The following is a 13,949-nucleotide window of genomic DNA, read 5'->3' as shown; positions in this document are numbered from 1 at the left end:
TAATATAAAATAAATTCATTATAATGTTTAAATGAAGTTGGCGGCGTTAGATAATAAAATACAATACAAATAAAAATAATCCTTACACACTAGATACGCACGCAGTACGTACATATTTATTTAAAACGGCTATTATACTATAAACTTAATTGTAATAACAATTTCATAAAATGAAAACTTTTATGATATTATGCAGAAAATGTTGAAAAAAATACTGTAAGGACGTAAGGTGCAAAACGGATTGAAGGTCAAATACTCAATATTAATGTCGAACGTAATATAATATTAGATAATCAAATAAATATTTTAAGAAGAATTATTATCCGTTCTGTAAAATACGGCAATACGCGGAAAACCTTTCCAAACAAAGAACAGAGAAAACAATAACTAACTATAGAGATAATAAATATTATTTATAGTATGGTCCTACAATCCTACTCGGCGAATATCGTCAAAATATTATTAATCCTTCGTCGTAACATAATTTATTATTATTCGCGCTGTATACGCTCAACTATAGTAAACGCTCTGTATGTTATTATTATTATTATCGATGTATACCATAGGGCATAGAGTAAAGAATCGTCGCGGTATACGTGCTACTATAATTGTCGATGGAAACGCTCTGTATATTATTATTATCGTTACGCCAGCACTCGCTCGTCTATTATTATTTATAATTATATTTATATTTCGCGGGCAAGTATAATAATTAATTAATATAGTACGCATTATGTTATTAATGGTACGATCGCAGTATAATATTAATTGTTATGTTTCATATTATGTCTTATCAAATATTATATTAATAATATAATATTATCGTTGATGAATCAAGTCAACAATTTTGCGTCAATGACGATAATATTGACAACTGACGAGTGAATGTTAGAGCACAGAATAATTATTAATAATATTACTAGTACGAACGAGACATTACGGTCATCAGCTATGATTTCTTATTGCGGGGCCAAATAATTGTCCTGATCGCATCGGCTAGCGACACGACCGTCAAATTTTACGAGTGGAAAATTATGATTGAATGTGATATTTTTTAGTACTTGTTGTGGAATTTAAAAAATATTGACTATACTGCGGCACAGACCGTTTTTGTTCGTTAAGGAAGCGTCTATGTTGGTAGTAAGTAAATCACTCGATATTAATACTATTGTAATTGATCTGTGGATTCGTTTGTTTTAGTGTTTACAATTATTGTTGCGACTTTGTGTTCTACCTCGCTGTCCAGTCACTGCAACGCTGCGGCGCACACCATTGTTATTCGTTAAGGAAGCGTCTATAGTAGTAACTTGTAAGTAAATCGCTCGATATTAATACTATTGTAATTAATCTATGGGTTCGTTTGTGTTTTAGTGTTTACAATTGTTGTGAATCTGTGTTCAGCTACCTCGCTCTCCAGTCACTACTCGCAACGTCGATCTCAAAGCGTTTAGTAATTTTGCTGGTTCAGTTATAAGGTACATTTCATAGAAAACTAATACAATTGGAACTTTTCTTTACAAACGTGTAACATACCAAATTTAAGTTTTATGCCGTTAGCTTAAAAATTAGAGTGAATCAACCTATCTATTATGAAACTTGATGGTAAGAACATCATCTGTGTTTTTTTTTTTTGAAGATTTTTACGATTATTCAGTTTTTAAGTGAGTTATATGAGCATTTTTAATTTACATTCATTATACACTCATAACTCACTTAAAAAATTTCTCAATTCACTCTAATTTTAAGCTAACTGCATAAAACGTGAATTTCTAAGCGTAAATTTGGCATGTTACGCGTTTGAAAGACCACGACGACACATGTGGGTGTGACGTCCTACTAATTCGACACTCTTTTTATATAAATTTCAGCTGGTAGTTGAACACGACAGTGAAGTCAGAATTCGGAGGTAAAACTTAGTTAATTTATAGGCTCATAGCTAAAAGTATTTTCAAATACACCCGGCGTGGTCGCTCGCTCGCAGTTATCTAAATAACTAATAAATATAATTAATTGGAAGAAAAAAAAAGTTAATATAATTTATTAGTTACCTCCAGTATAACTAGTAATTAAAATTGTGTGATGATGGCTCAAACGTAATTTTATTTGGACTCAACTCGAGTTTGCGTTTTAGAATTTCTAAAATTATAAGACAATTGATTTAAGTTGGTGATTTATATTTGAAATGAAATAAAATGAACTTAAATAAATAAATAAATACTATCATAAAAGAAAAATATTTTACAATAGGTTATCTCTACATTTATACAATAATACAAGTGATTTAAACAAGAAATTAAAAGTAATATATCATTAACACAAGCATTATACTATTTTTTGAATTATAAATTAAATAACTAAATAACTTCATAAGTATTTATATTACTTGGTGATATATCAATGGAAGAGCTAGGTTGTACTGTAATTAAATCATGAACCCTAGATGTGGAAGAAGCATTTACTGTTTCATTACACTTTCTAGATAAAAAAGTTAACTTACAAAAAACAATTAGGTCAAATGTTTATACAGTCAATTTTCGGTAACTCAAAGTTCAAGGGGGAAAAAAAATTCAACTTAATAAAAATTTAGAGTTATCAATATCTCAATGTATTATTGTTATTTGAATGGGAATTTTATTTGTTCGAGATATCGATAATTTTGAGTTATCAAGGTTCGAGTTACTGAGAGTACACTGTATTAGAATATAAATTATTTATAATACATAATATATTAATACAATGAATACCTAATAATTTAATTAACTTTTTAATATGCAAAGTGGGAATTGTGTCACGCTTCAGATCATTTTTATATAATCGGTAGGTATAGCAATTTTTTTCAAAATGAACTGAACACAGTTTACGCTTCGGATAAATATCTGCCTTGCTAAATCCACAGGTCTCCATCCATTTTAGCCGTAAAGCTTGGTCTTTAGGAAAACTAAATATTTTTAAAACATAATGATTATTTAATAGGTACTTAAAATTATTTTTATTAATTTACTTACTTATGCAAAGATCAACCTGGATGGTAATGGACCGTAAGAAAAATACACAGGCATTATAGTTATCCAATTTCTTAATCATATTTAAAATATTTAATACTATATAATTTCAATATTGAAAATCAGAAATATAAGTAATATAATGTTAATATTTCTTTATTTACCATCAAAATTCAAAACATGATATGGTGATTTGATAACAAATCATCTATGGATAAATATGCGATAAGTTGCGTTGCGCGTGTACACAACGATTAACGAACTCATAATTCGGTGACTCGTCCCTGATATCGGCAACATTTTTGTATTGATTTAATACACAGTGGGTCCATCCATAGTATATTATCTAAGCAGTCAATACCATAAATGGCATGAACTGAGAATAGTATCTTCTTAGTTCATAGTTGACACCAGTGGCGGAGCGAGAGGGTTTTTGTGAGAGAATTGTCTGGTGGGTGGGTACTGGGTACCTATAGGCTATAGTGGATTGTCAGGTTTGAAAAATATTGAGTGACACAACGTATCAAATATATAAATAGTTTTTAATTGAAAGGGTGCTCACCAGCTTATTGTACATTCAATGGTTTATTAATAAAGCAGTATTTGTATAATTAATAAGTTACTTTTATTGTAGTACCCGTAAGTAGAGTGCCTTGATAGAGATCAATCTCTCTATCCCTCTATCAAGGCACTCTACCCGTAAGTTGAATTTTTAGAAAGGTAAATTTGATATTGAATTATAATAGGGGTGTGGGGGGCGTAGCTCAACGGCTCGGTGCAAATTAAATAGGTGGGTCGTGTGTGCTGCAACTAACATTTTCTTGTCTCACTGTCGAAAAAGTTCGCGCCGCCACTGGTTGACACGTACACATAGGTGTAAATAGGGGGGGGGGCTTTAGTGGCTAAGCCTCCCCAAAAATGTCCATAGCCCTCCCAAACATTTCCTACATTTTTTTTAAGCTTATTCAATATTATCAAAGTAAGGCCCTATTAGCCCCCCAAATCTCAAACGCTATTTGCGCCTATGCACGTACAATCATTGAGGTTTGTTCGTTTTGAAAAAAAAGTGTACGCTAATATTAGTGTAGTGTTATCTTTAATCGTGGGGTAGTGTCAGGGGAAAGTGTTCAGAAATCTGTTTTCGAAACAAACGTTTTTCGTGTAGATTACAGAACCAACTATTTGCTGATAAGAAATGATAACAATTACCTCCACCGGCTACACCTGCGCTTTAGTGAAACAAACGTTGCGTACACTGTTCGCTGACAATTTTCTAAAACAAGCGCTTCAGTGTACACTTTTTGTCAAGACGAACAAAGCTAAAATGTGTTTTAAAACGCGCACGTACGATACGCCTCAACGTGAAACGGGCCAAGCCCGACGACTCGTTGCGCCTTCCGCGACGGCAACGATGTCGCCGACCGACCGACCGACCATCGTTATTTGCACGATAAATTGGTAAACTACCGTGGTTATTCGTGGTTCTCTTTGCTCAACGCACTCGTCCGACCTTACCGGTGCCCCGTCGCCGACCTTACCGTCCTCAAACCACGTTATTGCGTTCGACGGCTGCGCAGTGCGTCAAGTGATTTCGACTTCCGACGGTCTCAGTTCTCGAGAACCGTTCCGATCTCGCCGCATAACCCGAGCGTCGTGTCTCTTCTCGCTCGCTGACTTAACCGTACACCCGCCGACCGAGCGTGCTCAAAGCTACGCGGATGCCCGTCGGACCGCTCACGACCGTACCGTAAGTACCTAATAACCTGTTGCGCCGTGTCTCGCAACTTTACGCATGATAAACGACTACCGACGCAGCAGCCGCGTCACGACGTGAAATTTTATTGCGTTATTTCGTTCATTCTGTCCTAACCTCAAGAAGACCTTCTGACGCAAGAGTCAGATCTCAAACGAATGTGCGTCCGTGTGGATGTTGTACGTTCATCTCGCCCGCATGAGTCCCTGCGCGTTCACCCAAACCGCCTCTGTGACTTGTATATTATTCACCTATGAATTTCCAATGTCTAATATTTCATAGTCATACAATTTTCTTTATCGTTCCTAGGTACCAAGTTCACTTCACTGGACTCCAATACTTTACGAGTTTTGACGCTATCAGCTATGGATCATCATCACCCCCTCGTTATCGTATAGTGAGTATGAGTAGTCCGTTATAGACAATCTCATAGTATAATATATTATAGGCTTCCTAATGTGTAGCATGTGGCTGTACCTTAGATCATATACAATGGATGGAGTCATAGCATATTACGCGTATAAAATGAGTTGAAGCCAACATAACTATAGGAATTATAGGACCTGTGACATCTGCGCTTGCGCGACTGTTTATCTTAACAGCGCGTCTGCAGCACTCTGCGCCAAACATTAATGATAAGAGACCACGCGCATGCGCATATCACTGAGGTCCTACAATTATGTTGGCTTCACGAATTGTTCGTATGACTATCCATTGTATATGATATAAAGGCTGTACTATATATTATTATGTTTTTCCGCTGCTAGAGACAAACTTTTACCATAAATCCTAATAGATTTATTATAAATATATATTTTAATAAGCATAAACGTATCTAAGTAGCTATTATTTTATTTTATTCTTGTTTGGAAACGAACGACCAACATAATATAGCCAATGCTGTCCGATATATGTATACTGGGTGTTTCACAATGAACTGACAATTGCAATAACTTGTAGGTATTCTAATTAATATTTTTTCATTTTTTTTGTTATATATATTCAATAGACTTGCACTATACGTATAATATAAACTTTTTTATCTTTATTTTTTTGTATAGAAAATAAAAAAATTCAAAATAGCCAATTTATAAACATATTGAAAAAAATTGATTTAATGTTTACAGTATTTAATTTGGGTAATTCGTTAGCAACTTATTTGCGTTTAAATATTCGATCAATTTACTGCTACTGGGAAATTTATTATACCCAACAGTAAAAACCAGAAGTCAAAATGAAATTAAATCTCAATTTAATGATAGGTACCAATAACGGTTATAATCGATAATAACTAATACGTACAATGTCATACGAATCGGACATTTTGACTATCCCCACTCTCACCTGCAGCAGCTGAATATCAGTTATTAAGTATAAAAATAACATTTTAAAATTTTCCATCATGGTTACATAATGTGGTACTGGTTATTGATTCTTAGTACAGGGTCTCATCACTTATAAGTTATCACGTTATCCGTGAGAACTTGCCCATTGCGATATCTTCTGAAATAAAGGAGATATCATAATCTTGTTTTTTTAATAAGACTCACAGGGACAAGAACCACAAACAGTTCATTGTTTTTGTTAAAAGTTAAAAAATTATTTTTATCCATGTCTTTATTATTTATTCGAATCGCACAAAAATGCGGTGGCCATATTCCTAGTTTGCAATCAGTGGTGACTGGTAACCATATTACAATAGTTTTTAAAAATTACAATATAATAATAATATGTATCTAAAAACCATGACATTATTAATATACATTCCAATTTTTAATAATTATATTTTTATTCTTTCCATTATAGTAATTACTAATTAGTAACGGAATATTATAATATATTATTTTTTACATTTCATACCATAAAACTTGATACACTCGATTTAAAATAATATTAAAGAATATAATATTGAAAATTGTTTATAAATTTACATCATTTTCACTGTTCTTACATTTGATGCACGTCATTTAACGTTTGCCAAATAATGTGCTGTCAGTTTTGATATTAGAGTGAATTGACCTATAATTAAACTTTAAGGTAAGAATATGGATTATATTCTCTTTTTGGTGTTTTACGATATTTTAATTTTTCAATGAGTTATGAGTGTGTAAAATGTTAATATTTGAAAATGCTCAAAATTATTCAAATTAATAGACACCATTATATTTGAATCAGAAAGTTTTACATACAGTGATGCCATGGTCATACACTTTTTATATGTGTTCATAAATAATACAGCCGCTATCCATGATACGGTAATAAGTCATCATTTATACTAATATTATATCATTGTTTATAATTTAAATGTAATATACATCATTTGCAGATGCATAATATATACCAATCATTTAGTTTAGTAATGAATATCATAAACAAAAATGACACCTACGATGATTGTAATTCATTTATATCAAGAACAATAAAAAAAATAGAGAAGTACAATGGAGTATTCAAACATAGGTATTATAGTCATTCTCCATATGTATATAAAATTAATATTCTAAACCCCCCGATGAAATCAGTAATTTTTAGCTACAAATTGAAAAAAGATTACATAATTAATAGATTTTATAGTTTAACGAAGGAAGATATGCAAATCAATGCCCATATATATAAAGTAAATATAAATATATATATAAATTAACTATTTACATGTAAATACTATATGTACAATGATATATTTTATAATAATAATATTTACCATTCTTAGATGAATACTAAAATGTTTAATGCAGACATAAACCAATATGATGATGAGAAAACACAAAATGTATCTCAAAGTACCCTAAAAAATAAAATTAATACTATAGAAAGCGTATTCGAATATTATGGAATGAACAATCAAATATTAGCTGATACTATAATAACATTTCTTGATGCTAAAATTATTTATGTCATAATATTATATTTATATTATAATCCAAGACATCATAAGAATAATAATACTCGATATTTTATTAAATATAATTTAGAACAAAATAATATCTCTGAACTTGTTTCTATTCAAACATAAATCATTATAAGTCCAATTTTTAATATTTAATGTTTATGTTCTAATAAAATAAGTCCTACAACTGAAATATTTTAACTTAACAAATACAAAAAGTAAACAAATGAATAAATTAAATATTAGAGTATATAAGTAGGTACCTATTTCAAGCAATTAATTTTAATACATACATTTATTTAAATCTCCAAAACCTTTATCCAATTATGTACAATGTTATTTGTTAGCTTAAATTAAAGGTATAAGTTAAATTACTTTTATTTTCTGGTTCAAAGTTTATAAAATAATAAACGTAACTTATTAATTCTACTAATATGCTTCCAAGAAGACAAAATTGAAATATGTTTTGTATTAATTATAACATTTTATTATTTTTTTACAGATACATTTTATCAAAACAGAAAATGATTCACTTTCTCATGATGAATCAAGTGATTCAGAAGATTCTGCCAGAGATGTCTATTGATACTAAAAATAAAACAAAAACAACATAAAATATGTGAATTAGTCTCTACATCTTATGAAAAAGATGTCAATATTTCTGATTCAAATTTCAGGTAACTAACATAATCTATTTTATTGAATTTAAATATATAACATTAGTTTTTCTAATTTATTCCATTTGTCCCAGAGTACGGTATCCATATGTAATCAATGAATTACCATCTGCAACTTTTCTATTTAAAGTTGATATCTGTGATACTCAACTTTTTACCCTGTAAATACTGTTATAATGTAGACTATCATCAGATTATTATTTTTATTTTTATGGCATTTAATTTAATACATGATTATTTTTATTTTTATCTAGGTAAAATTGAAAATATGCATATAAGTTTTCCCGACAACTGAATTGCCTATAATGTGAGTACCTTTAAATTTAATTGTTGACTTATAATCTATGTGTTGTAACTTATAGATCACATTTGCAAAATAACAAACATAGTTGTGATAATGTCTTAATCCTAAAATAGTTTGTTGTTTTGATATTTTCAGGAAACTATTATCACGAAAATCAAGACCACATACTTGCCTTGAATGCTGTTTAAAATGTAAAAACGCTTGACAGTCCTTTACATATATGTAGGATACGAAATATTGACAAGCAAAATTAAATTTTAAAAAGTAAGCGTTTAGGATCTTTTAAAGTAAATATATATATAATAATATGTAGTTTTTGGCTAAAATTAGTTTTCCTGAACACATACATTGTCTGTTTCGTTTTGTGCTATACATTTTTCTTAACAGTTATGATACAGTTATATATATTTACCGTAATTGCAGACAATAGCTGCTTGTAGACATAATTTTGTGTTGGCAGGAAATACTATTGGTTATTTTCATAATATTTACTATTAATAGTATAAATGTTAATTATTGACAAATAGACTGATGTAATTCAAAACATTCTAAAGAAACATTAAATATATTTCCATGAATATTTAACTGAACGTTTTATATAACTAATATTTTTTAAAATTATTTTATAATAATAAGATATTCCTAGCCTGTGGTGGTAGTTATGTATATCTACAGATATTTACAATATCACAATTTTTTACAATTTTAACATGATAGTAATTAAATAATAATAACAATAGCAGTGATACCTATACCTAATCAGGGTTGGTTAACATTAATGTATAGTGTTGAGACTAGAGGGAGTGTAAGGTTAAGAATATAATTATACTTATAATTTATAATATGCTTTATAATAATTAACTAGTTTTATCATTTCCAACTCTTACTTAAGTGCATAGTATTCCATTAGAACACGCAACTTTTAATACCTCACTATAAAAATAATGTTCAAAAAAAATTTTTAATGCATATTATAATAATGATGTTAATTGATTATTTTTGCTTATTTTTTTAATTTTCAAGATAATATAAATCCGGTCTTTAGTAATGACTAATGAGCCTGTAGATTCAAGAAGTGAACTATGGTAATTACTACAAGAACTTTATATGGTGTTGAATTTTCATAATTTAGGGTCTTTGTGTAGATTATTGTTTCGTATGAACCATGGTGCATTCGTCATAATTCTTACTTTGGAAAATTTGAATTTTTTTTGTTTTTGTTTCTGATAGTTACCCCAGATAGTGCAAGCGTGAGTTAGTAAAAGACGTAGTAGTTGCTTATATATCGATATCGAGCATTTATTATGTATAGTTGATTTTTTATTAAGTACTGAAAATAGTATTGAGCGGCTAGGGTGTGCTTGTTGAAGTTTTGTGGCCACCAGGTTAGCCACAAGAGGCTAATGTAACACTAAGATACTTGACAGATGGCTGCCAAAGTATAGATTTGCTTTCAAATTTTAGCGGTAGTGGAGTGGAATAGCGACGTAAGCTAAATATAACTGCTGTGCTTTTTGAAGCGTTCATTTGTATTTTCTAGTTTTTACACTACTTGAGAGTATATTCGAGTGATCTTGTAAGTTGTTTATTGTCGCTTCTAGGTTACGGAATGCGCTATAAGTGGATGTATCATCTGTGAAAAGGGAAATGTTTGTGCAGTATGTCAGATATGAAAATATTGAACAGTATAGGAATCCCAGTTTAGAGCCTTGAGGTACACCAATAAAGATGGGCTGGAGGTCAGAAATAGTGTCATTTATTTTAACTAAGAATTGCCTGTTAGATAGAAAGGAGCTAATAATATTAAATAAGTATTTTGGTGTATTTATGACTTTTCATTTGTAGAAAAGACCTTCATGCCATACTTTTCAAACGCTTTAGATACTTCTATAAATACAGCACCTGTATGGCAGTGCTTTTCAAATGCAGTACTATTATACTCTGTTGTACGAAAAAGCTATTGAACTGTCGAATTGTTGGACCTAAACCCAAATCGGAATTTAGGATAAGATTTGCGCTATTCAAATAGTTTTGTAGTCTAGTGTGTAACTTTTTCAAATATTTTTGATAATCACATTAATAGACTAATCAGTCTATAGTTATCAGGATATATTTATCTTTTCCTGTTTTTTTAACTATTCTAACTGTTGCTATCTTTCAGTTAGCAGTGTCCAACACGGTCATAAAGACAAGTTATTTGGCTGGAAGTTTTTTAAACATGAGGTTAGGAATGTAGTTGTGACCCGGACACATTTATTAGGTAATTTTTTGACGATATACTTAATTTAATTTAGTATAACATAGTCCATGCGTTTTTGGACTGATTTAATGAGGTAAATCTAATAATTTGTGGACCTGCCGTTCGTTATTTATATCAATAATATGATTGGTAAAAAATGTGTTGTGTACAATTTTCAAAAAAATGTTGCTTTTTTCTGCGTCATATATCACTAGTTGATTTTCTGTACAGAGAGGGAGAATTATATTTATTTCTTGGTTCAATAGTCTTATGGTCGCCTTTCCTAAATTTGAGTTGCCTGGGTGCATATTTGACAAATAATTACTATAGGACAATACACAGTAGTTTTGTAAGGCCGTTTCCAAGTCCTTGGTGAGTTTATTTGATGACTTTTTATTTGCTATGTTTCTTTGGTTAGCCAAATACGTATAGCATTGTGTTTGCGTTGAATTAAGGAAGAATTATGTTGTGGTAAAATGCCGATGTATTGTGTATTATGTTGCGTGGGCTTAGAGCAATGACTGCAGTAATGTGTTCAGACATTTTGTTCTGCTACTAGAATCGTAGGTATAGTTTTAGGTATTATTAAATTTGTATTTACATGATTAGATAATATATCCCAGTTTGGTTTTCCTTTAAATAATGAAGAGTTGGACTGATAAAATTGTGATTTTTACTGGTATATGGTCTGTGCGTTTCTTGCGCGCATATATATGGAATTGACTTTATTAATAAAATATCTGGTAGTCTATTAATTTTAAATCATTTTCCCTACAATAATAATTTAAAATTTATATGTTCAAGGATTTAACATTACAAAGGACATTGTACAATGGACAATGTATACACAGCTGTTTATTCTCATTATCGTTAATATTGGGTCTTATCAAATAATTTTAAATCGTATTCTATACACATAATAATCGATTAATATTTTTTCCAGTGCTACCAAATCACGCATGTAAATTAAAATAAAATCCAAAGTTGATTACATTGGTGTATTATAAGTGGACATAAACAATCGAATAATTTGTTTAATCCATGGTTTAGAAATGCTATTGTAATACATGTTATTGTTATAAAAAGTAATTCAATATATACTTAAGAATATGCTGAGTATTATAGTTCAAGTTTCACATCGTTAAATACATGTCCATTGTATTGGACAAGGAGACTGAAAGGGAATGCCGTGTTGCATGAAAAATTTAGTAATTTAATGGTTCAATAAAATTTAATTTACTAATCACAGGTCACTAAATCATGTTTAAAGGACCATTACAATAGCTCACTATTAGTTCAGTAAACGTTTAGTAATTGTTCATGCAATCCGGCAGAAGAGTACATAAATAATAGTGTATCACAAATTGTTATCTCTTTGATATACGCTTTCCACTGAATTTATTTTAACTATAATTTTTAGTTTAAATGTTCATTAATCAAAAGACTATTTGTATGATAACTACGTTTTCAATATTGAATATAATATTCTAATGACCAATTTTGTATTGTGTCTGATCAAGCATCTGTCTGACTACCTTAAAAATAGTAAAGATACATAAATTAGTGGAAGACATTATGTTTATACATTTATAAATTTAAATATTTGATGATTGAATGATTTTAGTTGAGCCCTCATAAAGGCTTGGAAATGTTCAAAACATTTATGCTCTCAATCTTATTGACATAAAATGTCTGTAAATGGGAGTGAAAATATTAAAGAATTATTTTTAACATTTGAGTCTTGTCATGTTAGTAATAATATTAATGTTTTGTACAATAAATTAAAAAGCCCAATTATTATTATTTTTATTTTAGTTTTCATTCAATCTAAAAAACAAATTACAGACTTCTTGAAATTTCTCTTCTGTCTTTGTAAAATTCATAATGCTATGCTATGGTACATATACTTAATACATATTACTAACTTCTTACTAAATATTGTTCTTGTAAATATTATTGTTTTTTCTTTAGATCTTGGTCATATCAACACGTCAAATCTGTGGTGACAAACTTAAATGCACCATATAACACTGATGACTGGTCAATGCACAAAATGTGAAATTTTGTATTTATTGAAAATCATCTTCCTTTAATGCCGAAACCCAGTATGTTCATATGGATGACTTGTAAAGGACACAATTCTAAAACAAATCCTAGTTTCCCAACTATTGGCTTACCACGTTTATGGGGATATATCCTTATATTATAAGGTAAGACTTATTTTATTGAAATGTATTAATTTTTATTATTATATTAAACTTAATTCAGTTTCAGCAATGCAACTCGTTTAAAATTATACGGAGAATCACAGAATAACTTGTTCTATATGTGTCAAGGATCAACGGATGTGGCATTTCCCACTGTTGTTCCAAAGGTTAAAGAAGAAAAAAATGTGTTCGTTCTACTAAAGGATCCACAGACTCAACCCATACACAACCCATAGAATAATTATGCATTTTTGCTATCTGGCGTGATGTTAGTATTAACAAATTAAATAAGAGATTAGTTTAGGTTGAATACAACAAAATAAGAAATGTTAAGACCAAATGTTTAATTATGAATGTGTTTGAGACAACAACAAATAACGCTTACTTGCATACAAATAGAATTAATTAAAAAACTAATTGTTGGACGACTTAGGAGCGATATATGTTTTTAAAAATACTCAAAATAATAGGTATTATGCATCAGAGTATATTTTTTTAGTATATATGTCTTACCTTACACAAAAAATAATATTACGCTTCGGGACGAGGTTTCCGCATGCTATTAACCGATCGACTGACTGTGAAAATATTGTGAATGTCATATTTATAATATTGTGTCAATTCTAGAACATTCGATGGAAATACCAGATCGTTATCGAATTGGTAATCCTGAAGACACGATAGGTGCTCCGCCAAATAATCTAAAATAGACGCTAACACTAATGTTATATATTTAAATCCAATAAAATAGATTAGGTTAGTTACAGTAATCAGAAATATTGACATCTTTTTCATAAGATGTTGAGGCTAATTTACACATTTTATCTTCTTTTAATTTTTATTATCAATAGACATCTTCTCCAGAATCTTCTGAATCCAG

At 30.0% G+C, this 13,949-nt stretch overlaps 1 long non-coding RNA gene across 3 annotated transcripts in view; it reads left to right on the top strand.

Annotated features, from left to right (window-relative positions):
• Positions 1 to 829: 829 nt before the first annotated feature.
• The window catches only part of LOC107884790, a 17,889-nt gene continuing 4,769 nt past the window's right edge, over positions 830 to 13,949 (top strand). The window contains exons 1-11 of one of the 3 annotated variants that reach the window (XR_001680130.2): positions 830 to 1,140; positions 1,201 to 1,309; positions 1,372 to 1,475; positions 1,869 to 1,906; positions 5,065 to 5,152; positions 8,145 to 8,319; positions 8,574 to 8,626; positions 8,759 to 8,887; positions 12,678 to 12,759; positions 12,834 to 13,072; positions 13,131 to 13,337. This is a non-coding gene — a long non-coding RNA (uncharacterized LOC107884790). The remainder of the gene's footprint in view (positions 1,141 to 1,200; positions 1,310 to 1,371; positions 1,476 to 1,868; positions 1,907 to 5,064; positions 5,153 to 8,144; positions 8,320 to 8,573; positions 8,627 to 8,758; positions 8,888 to 12,677; positions 12,760 to 12,833; positions 13,073 to 13,130; positions 13,338 to 13,949) is intronic. The other 2 variants (XR_001680133.2, XR_001680129.2) reach the window with 2 other exon arrangements.

Source organism: Acyrthosiphon pisum, chromosome X, assembly GCF_005508785.2.
Source record: "Acyrthosiphon pisum isolate AL4f chromosome X, pea_aphid_22Mar2018_4r6ur, whole genome shotgun sequence".
NCBI lineage: Eukaryota > Metazoa > Arthropoda > Insecta > Hemiptera > Aphididae > Acyrthosiphon > Acyrthosiphon pisum.
This window is presented reverse-complemented; position numbering and strand designations above follow the sequence as displayed.